This window comes from Lepidochelys olivacea, assembly GCF_965140295.1.
Source record: "Lepidochelys olivacea isolate rLepOli2 genome assembly, chromosome: 13".
In the NCBI taxonomy this organism is placed as follows: domain Eukaryota; kingdom Metazoa; phylum Chordata; order Testudines; family Cheloniidae; genus Lepidochelys; species Lepidochelys olivacea.
Genome location: NC_140423.1, coordinates 36,030,721 through 36,040,205, shown reverse-complemented (window position 1 = coordinate 36,040,205; position 9,485 = coordinate 36,030,721). Strand labels below are relative to the sequence as shown.

General features: G+C 42.7%; 1 pseudogene across 1 annotated transcript; it reads left to right on the top strand.

The window, feature by feature from the left end:
- The first annotated feature begins 3,736 nt into the window (after positions 1-3,736).
- Positions 3,737-9,217, top strand: LOC311529476 (olfactory receptor 5V1-like; annotated as a pseudogene). The gene is made up of 2 exons: positions 3,737-3,826; positions 8,365-9,217. The product of its transcript is annotated as an olfactory receptor 5V1-like (transcript).
- Positions 9,218-9,485: the final 268 nt, after the last annotated feature.

Sequence of the window (9,485 nt, the reverse complement as noted above, 5' to 3'; positions counted from 1 at the left end):
TTCTCATCGGGGGTAGAGTACAGGGATCGACTGGAGAGCAATCTGCACTTGATTTGGCGGGTCTTTACTAGACTCGCTAAATCGACCACCAGTGGATCAGTCTCAGAGCTTCAGTCCCTGGCGTAGTGTAGACCTGCCCTTACTCATTCCGGTGGAGTACCGGAGTTGATTTCAGAGCGATCGGCAGTTGATTTAGTGGGTCTTCAGTAGACCCGCTAAATTGACCCCCGGTGAATCGATCGCCACAGCGTCAATCCCGGCTGTAGTGGAGGCCATCATCATCACCACTAGCATCTCTCTTTCTCTTGGAAAAGAGAAAGGTTTTATTGTTTGTTTCCTTCCTTCTTTTGTGGAGAATTTCAGCTGAAAATGTAAAGTTTTCAGCAGTTTTTAGCTAAAAATGTTTGGTTCTTTGTTGCCAAAACCAAAATATATGGGATTTTTTCTGGACTTCTCTGAACAGTCATTTTTTCTGCTAAAAAAAAAAAAAAAAACCTTCCAGGCTCTAGATGCTGATTGAATAGATAGCAAATGTTGCAATTGTAATTCATAATTATTGTTAGGGGACTTATTCCTTCACTCACTTACTTCTCTGGTCCTTCTCGCATGAACAGAGAGCAACAATACCCAAAGTCCAAAGGTGCAAACAATTCGATGTTTATTGGGGTGAACTTCCAGCAAGCATGAATCCAGTTTCCTTCCTTAGTGTCCCCCTTCCCAACTCTGACACCACAGAGTCTTACACCTGTGTCCCTGTTCCCATTCCTACCCTTAGCCAAACATGATTTCAATTTCCCCACCCCCATTCCCTGTTCCCATTTCCCCCTTTCGCAAAACATGATTCCAATTTCCTTACCCCCATTCCCTGTTCCCATCTCCCCCACCCACACACCCACCCCCTCACTTCCTGATTGACTGCAGACTATATAGTAAAACTTAAGTTCGGCTTTGCTATACCTTAACCAATCATTTTCCTGAAATTTAACCAACCAATCCTAACATATTGTAACATGATTATGTAACCAATTATATCCCACCACCTTAATTAGTTTACACCCAGCAAAATTAATTATACAGCAGACAGGAACAATCACAGAACCAGACAGAGATTATGCAGGCAAACAATAGCAAAGTGGGAACTATAATGACAAAACAATACAGAAGTGAGGATTTCACATCCCAGCTAGTGAGAAGTGAGTTCTTGCCAGACAGGATGCTATCAAACTAAGTTTCCTTTTACATTTTCTAGGCACTTCCCTTTCTCTGGAGGCGATGGGCACTATTAGGACAGGATTGTATTCCTAACAGCCGAATAGCACCTTCTTTCAGTGTGACTAGTTTGGAATGTGAGGCTGTGACCGTTCGCTTCCCAGCTTACGGCTGCCTCTGCTGCTTAGCCAAAGGCCTTGGCCTAAGAACAGGGCCTCAGACTGTCACAGTAAGAGAAGGACCCTGCACCGGCAGACAGTGATTTTGATTCTTTCTTGTATACCTGTATAACTAGCCAAGTGATAAGAATACACCTAAATTCTTTGAGTACAGGCCTTTACCGACAGGCCTGAATATCTATATCCTAACAATTATATGCTTAAATTTGCTCTCTATATTAATACCCTAACATATTTAATTTAAATAGCAAACTTACTGTTTTGGTCTCTGGAATTTTTCCCAGCTTTTGATGAAATTTGGTCCTCCAGTGCTAGGTATTATTTGTCATTAATCTAATCTAATCTAATCTAATCTATCTACCACTGTATTACCTTAGATCCTTTACCCTAGACAGCTACACCCTATTGTTTGTGTTGGGTAGAACTGTCTGAGAGGGGCTGGGAAGGGAGATGGGGAGGAGGTACTAGTTACCAGAAAAAGTTACCAGAAGCCTGATGTTCACTAGCATTCAGGCCCACCCATTTGGTGGTCCAGGTAAAGGATGCTCTCTGATCCTCTAAACCTCCAGCCCCCAAGAACACCACAACCCCTAATCGATCCCTCTAAACCCTAACCACAAGGTCACTGCCTCACGCACCCCTGAATCCAGAACCTATGTAATCACATTGATTCAGATATTAATGGAAATTAAAGCAGATTAAAAATTTCCATTTGGAACATTTTTATTACAGAAAATAATGTTGATTGAAATCAGAACTTGCCATGTGTATATGTCAATTTCATTGTATTTTTAAAAAAAAAGTAACCATAGAAGTTTAAAAGTGTAATTTAAAAATAAAAATGGAAACGAAATGTGCTGGTATGAGTCAATGAGACCTGTGCTCCCAGTTACACTTTAGGAGCTTCTGGGCCCCCTCCCCATTCATTTCGCTCTACCCCTCAGGAACGGGGCTAGACAGCAGTCTGACTCCGGCCATGGGGGCCACCCCAGCCCTGGGAGTGAGGGGCGGCGCCGCCCCGGCTTCCGAACCCCACAGGCAAAGCCCGGCGGGAACCTCAGACACTAAAACACCATCATCACACTCGGATGGGTATCGGAGGTTCTCTGATACAGATGCTACATTTCTTTAAAGTACTCATTAAAAATCAACTGTAACACATTACTGTATTTACTTGTAAGTTCTCGGGCAGTTCATAAGAGTCGCAAACAGTAGAGGGACATTGTAATTAACCTAAAACCAAGCACTGCAGACACTGAAAAGCTGAGCTAAGATTACATTGAAAAGAAAGCCACGTTTGTTCCAGTAAGAAATGTCCAGTTAGGCAACCGACCAGCGTTAAATCTAAACGAAACGATCCTTAAATCTAATCAGGATTGACTCAAAACAACAATTACGTATGTTTTCTTTCTGAAATGAAAAACAGTTTAATACAATCTGGAAAAAAAGAAATATTTTGGGTGGATTTTTAGCGATTTTGAGTAGGTGCACAGACGATAGTTAAGGTTTATAAATAAGGTTTTTGAAAGGCGTAGTTTTTAAAATGTCGAAATAAAACTTGAAGGGCTCTGTGTAAGCTGGAAGTTTGTCTCTCTCACCAAGGGCAGTGGGACCAGTAACAGATATGCCCGGACCCGCCTTGTCTCTCTGAAACAAACCTGAGGCAGTGTCCGCACTGACGAGTTGACAGCAGCGTAGCGGAGCCCGCCGCTGAGCGGAGCGCTCCCGTAGCCAGGTTTTGCGGACGGAAGTGCGAGCATAGCGTCGGTGTCAGAGGCCCTCCGGTAACCAGCCCCGTGTGGCGATGGTGTTTCAGTCTCTGTGGTCACCAATCAGATGAAACGGAACGTTAAAGGCAGGTGTTTCTGTCCCCTTCCTGCTGCGAGCGCAACGGGGCCCGGCTCTGGAAGTCTCCATGAGCTGCGATCCGCGCGGCGTCCCCGGAGGCAGTTCCAGGAGGGCGGGGCGATTCCCCGCCCAGCCCGGCCAGGGGCCGCGTTGCCCTTTTCACTTGGCTCATTCCGAAGGCTTGGCCCGGAGCCGTGACACAAGGTTGTGTGAGCTGGGTACACGCTGGGAAAAGCCCTGAGTGGGGGGACTCAGGCAGGTGCAGAGAGGGGAGCGGAGCCCGGAGGCCCTCCAGCCTGGCTCGCTCCCTCCCTCCCCTCTCCACCTATTACCTTGTGTACCCCGCTGCGGCTGGGCTGAATCTCGCCCCAGGGGGCCCAGCCGAGGGACACCCCGTCTCTCTCTCGCTCTCCCGGGGGTCTCTCCCGGAGTCAGGGTCACCGTCCACTGACGGAAGAGGTGCCTGGAGGTTGCGGGGAGTCTCGCTTGCTCAAGCGGAGATGACCCCCGTCCAAGGCAGAGTGGCGCCTGCCGACACGCCCCGCTCCGGCGGGGTCTGTACACCAGCTACCTCGTCCCTGGAGCGCAGGGTCTCGCCTCTGCCCACACGGAGGGGAGCCCTCATTGCTCAGTGTATAACAGGGGGGTCGCATATAGCCTCCTGTACAACAAGAGCAAGAGCCTTGTGTCCAGCAAGTATAAATGGGACTGGTTCCCCCCGAGCTTTGTCTGTGGGTCCAGAAGCCACGGGTGGGCGCCGCCCCTCACTCCCAGACTGGGGTGGCCGCATGGCCGGAGTGAGACTGCTGTCCAGCCCCGTCCGCATGGGGCACAGAGAGAGGGGGGTTTGCTGAAGAAGCCCTTGCCCCTGTGATGATTGGGGTTGACCAGATGGCCTGATTTTATAGGGACAGGCCCGATTTTTGTGTCTTTTTCTTATATAGAGGCTCTTATTACCACCCACCCCTCCCGATTTTTCACACTTGCTATCTGGTCACCCTTATAGCGATCATACATCCCCCATATAGGAGGAGCAGCTGAGACATGCCCATATGATAACAGCAGGGGGTCCTGAGAAAGTCTGGCCTCTGGAAAATTCCTTCCTGAACCTAAACCTGGTGATCAGTCTCACCCTCAGCAGGTGAACAAGGCCCAGTCAGGCATCTGGAAAGGACTGACTGGGTCTACCTCAACTCGTACCCGATAGGGGTGGGGGGGGGGATTGTTAAAACTGTCCACACACACACAGTGCGGGGGCGGGGGGCAGGGTGGGGACGGACTGCTGAGAAGCTCCTCAGCTGTGATTGGGCGCACGGGTCAGGTCCCATGGTCTCTCACCCACCACATTTCAGTTTCAAAGTTCACATCTTTTTTATTTATTTATTTATTTACCTCTCTTCATTTCTTTTCCTTTGAGATTCAGAATAGGTGTCTAGTTTTCCTCTGAGGGCGACATGTGTTGCGTTGTCGGTTGCTGCTCCATGGGGGGTGGAACGACCACGGAGGGAAGTAGCAGCAGTTTCGTCACATGGAAGGAACACGGGTGTTTATTCCGTCTGGGATCATAAATGAGCTAGTCCCTTTCCCTTCCCTCTCATCTCAAGTGCCCATCGCGGGCCAATGGTACTTGCTACCCTTCTCGTATGGGGGATGAACAATGCATCCAAAGAGACATTAACATTGTGTGGGAATGGATGCAGGACAAAATGATACAATTAAGGCAGTAAAACCAGGCATTATGGGTAGGGTCTCCTTCCATATATAGATTCTGAGTTAGGTAGGTTAAAGGAATCAGGATAGAAAATAGTCTTGTTGGACCATATCCTGATGCAAGAATCCAGAGTCCAAAGGTTGATGTCTGCAATTCAAGCTGCCCCCTTCATCCCCCGACTGGTGCCTCATCTTAGAGGTGGAAAACTTCCTCTGTCATTTTCTAAAGTTTAATGTCTGTTAATGTCTGTTCATCAGATTTGGAGATGGAAACCGATGTGATTACTTTTGAGGTCATTTTGGGAGTGATTTTAAAAAGGTATCGGGAGCCTAGTTGGATTTTTCAACAGCATTCTCTAGTTTTTCTTTAGTTTTTGGTGCCTTAGGGTGTTTCTGAAAATCCCCCTATGCACGTTAATACCTTTAAAAATGGCTATTTTTTGTTAACTGAAATCAGAACTTTGCTATGTGTGTATATATGTCAGTTTAACTTTTTAAATAAAAATAATTGATATAAAATAAAAATTAATGTATAATAATGTGTATACATAATATGATAAAATAAACCAAAATAAAATATCACCACTTTTACATGGCCTTCACTCAGTGTTTTGAATACATTATATCCTTGCTCAACATTTGTTTCATTTCAAATTACTTTTTTTCAAAAATGAAAATTTCACTAAAATTGTTTTTTTTTAAATTTTTCCCCCAAATTTATTTAACAAAAAGTATTTTTCAGTGTGTTTAAGTTTGGGGTTTTCTTTCATTCTTTCACTGAATACCAAAAAATGAAAACATTTTGGTTATCCAGTTTTCCAAAATTCCATATTTTCATGGACAACTTTGATGTTTCCCTTTCAACATTTTTCATCCAGTGCTTGCTACAGTAAAATGTCTGTCATATATGATTGCTGAGAAAATGAATTAATTGTTGATTTTAATAAATCATTTTGAGGGAAAAAGGAATGTTTTATGGCTCCAACTCAGGATAGACTTTAAGGATGTGCTTAACTTTAAATATGTGCTTTAAGTCCTTTCTAAGCAAATTCAGTGACTATTTAAATCAAGAGGAGTTTTGCTAAGATTTCACCCATTAACTCCAACAGGACTTCAGAACATGATTAAAGTCAAGTCCATAGTAACTTGTGTCTTGAATGTAATCATGATTTTTTTTTTAAATCAGGATCGATGTACTTTATGCTAATTATCTTATTTTCTTCTCCTAACCGGATAATGCTAAAGACACTGAATAGACAATGATAACTTCTCTGAGTAATTTTTAAACCAGCCTAGCAAAGATTTTATATTGTTTAGGTTGGTTTAAAAACTTTAAAGCAATTATTTTTTTCTCTATTGAATTCTATAGGCTTCTAGAGTTTTGTTTTTTAAGAGAAACTTTACTAGTTTTATCTCTAGGCTTTTAGTTTAAATGTTCAGGGGCTTTTTATTTATCTTATTAGTGATTGCTCGTTACGGAATCATTTATAATTATTAAGATGCAGAGGAAATTTCATTATAAGCCGTAAAATGGGATTCTCAAATGGGGCCCTAAAGAATTTAGGCTCGCTACTGCTACAGAAATTAAATGGGAATTAGGGGTAAAATTTTCAAAAGCACCCCTAAGCAGCTTAACATTCTAAATCCCATTTTCAAAAGTCACCTAGGCACTCAGACACACATTTTAAGGGTATGTAGGGTGCCTAGTGTGGTTTTCAAAAGCACCTATATCCCTAACATCTATTGATTTAAAATACCTTTATAATACCTCAATACCTTTAAAACTCTGGCCCTTCGCCTAAGTCTTATTGACAGTCAATAGTACTAAGGTTCCTAAGTCCATTGGGCTATTTAAAAATTTGAGTGTAAAGTAGATGCAAAAATATTACCATTGCTGCTGGAGAATAGAAACATCCAGTCTGGAATTTCCCCCCACAACTTTTAAATCCCTTTGCAAAGGAAGGAGAGAGCAAGGCTCATATACCTATATAGAATTCAGTGCTTTCCGTCTGGATGTTTTGACTGGAAGGTCTGTCAAAATATTATTTTAGACTGATACAATTTCAGTCTTGAAAGCAAATTAGATGCCATTGATATTATTTTTACTAATATGCATTTGTGCTGGGCTAATAAAATGTTGTGCATATTGAAACTGAGAGAGAGAGAGAGAGAGAGAGAGAGAGATCAGCTGCTTTAAGAAATTTTTGTAAACACAAGATGATCTGGACAATGAATAAAATAAACAACAATATTTTTCCCACCAGTGCAACCAAACATATCTTTGTGTTTCATGGTGTTCACATCAGGTATCCCCATCAGAGCTAATTCTGTGGCTGAATTTTAGAAAGAACAGAACATTTGTATGATCTGTTATAATATTTTCTGCAATTCCAGCTGTGCCTCTGATAGCGATGTATCCTGTGGAAACCCTGCATTTGAAGAACACTTCCTTGTCAGGTTAAAAAGTGAAACATCAGCGAACCAGATTAGACTGTATTTTATTTTATTTTACTTGGGCTGTGCTGGGATATTAATTCCTGGCATCAGAAGTGTAATCTCATTTTAGCAGCCCCTTTGTTCTCTAATATATCAGGACTCCCATTGGATGGGTTTAATCCTCCATCCCCATGGAAATTTTTTCATTTTTCATTGAAAAAGCCAAAACCTGAAAATTGTTTCTTTGGTGGAGAGTGGATGTTCTGGGATTTTCAGCAACTGAATGCAAACCTATTTGTCAATGTACTAAATATTTTCAGCCAAAGGCTGCTCAAAACTGAAACATGTTCATATTTAAAAAAAAAAAAAAGTTTGGGGTTTACAGATTTCAGACGAAATTTGGTGAAAATCATATACTTTCCATGAAGACTTTCAGTTACTCCAAACCCCAGTATTCCATTACAAAATCTTAATCAGTCCTAATCCAAAGGGAAATGAAGCTGTTTTCTGATTTTTTGAAGTGTAGTGGAGTTTCCAGAAACACACAGTTTTTCTTTGCTCTGTTAGTGAAGAAGATAGGTACTCACATCTTAAATAACATATCACAGTAGTCCTGATACCAAGCAACCTGGACAATTTCCTGGAGGCTTGATCAAGTAACAGAAAATTATAGAATTGTAGGGCTGGAAGGGAGCTCAAGAAGTTTTCAAGTCCAGGCCACCTGGAAACCAAGGAAACCTGGACCATCCCTGAGAGCTATTTGTCTAACCTTTTCTTAACCATCTCTAATGATGGGGATTCTATGAAGAGAGGGCATAGATTTTTGAACATTTCTGCAATTAAACTGATGACATTTCAGTTCACTGCGATATTCAACTTATATTGCAGAGTTTGTTAGTTTTCATCTAGTTCGACAATGAATTGACTTAAAAGTTGAGTTTATCTTTAAAATATATTAACAAGTTTGCTTCATTTCCCCTAGATACATCCCAGGGCAAATGCTAACTGTAGAAATCAAACGTCCATTGAGGAATTTGTCCTCCTGGGATTTGGGAATCTCCCGGAACTTCAGATTCTTCTCTGCTTCCTGTTTCTAGTGATCTCCATAGTGACCATGGCTGGAAAATATCCTCATTGTTGTGCTAGATGTGGCTGATCAGCACCTTCACACCCCTATGTACTTCCTCCTGGGGAACTTGTCCTGCTTGGAGATCTGCTACACCTCCAGCATCCTGCCCTGGGTGCTGGCCAGTCTCCTCACGGGGGACAGAACCATTTCTGTTAGTGGCTGCATGACACAATTTTATTGTTTTGGTATCCTAGCAGCCACAGAATACTATCTGCTAGCAGTGATGTCTTACGATTGGTATCTAGTGATCTGCAATCCACTCTGTTATGCCACTCTGATGAACGGCAGTGTTTGTTTCCAGCTCGCGGCTTGTTCCTGGACAAGTGGCTTTCTGAGCAGTACCATAGTAATCATTTTAATGACTAAAATAAAGTTTTGTGGCTCCAATGAAATTGACTATTTCTTTTGTGATTCCTCACCCATCATAAAACTATCCTCTACTGTTCCCCAGTTTCTAGAACTCACCATTTTCATGGTCTCCTGCGTCAGGTGACTAGTCCCATTTCTATTCACATTGGCATCCTACGTTTGCATCATCAACACCATCCTGAGAATTCCTTCCACCACCGGGAGGCAAAAGGCATTTTCTACCTGCTCCTCTCACATTGTCACTGTCACAACATTTTATGGGACTCTGATTATTGGCTGCATGGTTCCAATTGCCCACCATTCAAAGGACTTATACAAGGTATTTTCTGTCTTCTAAACAGTCCTGACCCACATGGTCAACCCCCTCATCTACAGTCTGAGGAACAAAGAGGTCAAAGAGGCCCCGAGAAGGGCTGTCAGTAAGTTTCTGGCTTTTGCAAGACTTCAGACTGTAAAATTAACAGATCTCTATCAGTCACCTACAGCAGGAGATTCTGGAAGACTGGCACCTCTCCCCAATCAGCTAATTTTGATCTTTGCAGTTGTAAAATAAGATTGAGATTTTTAAAAGGGACTTTAGGGGTTAGGAGCACTGTATTCCATGC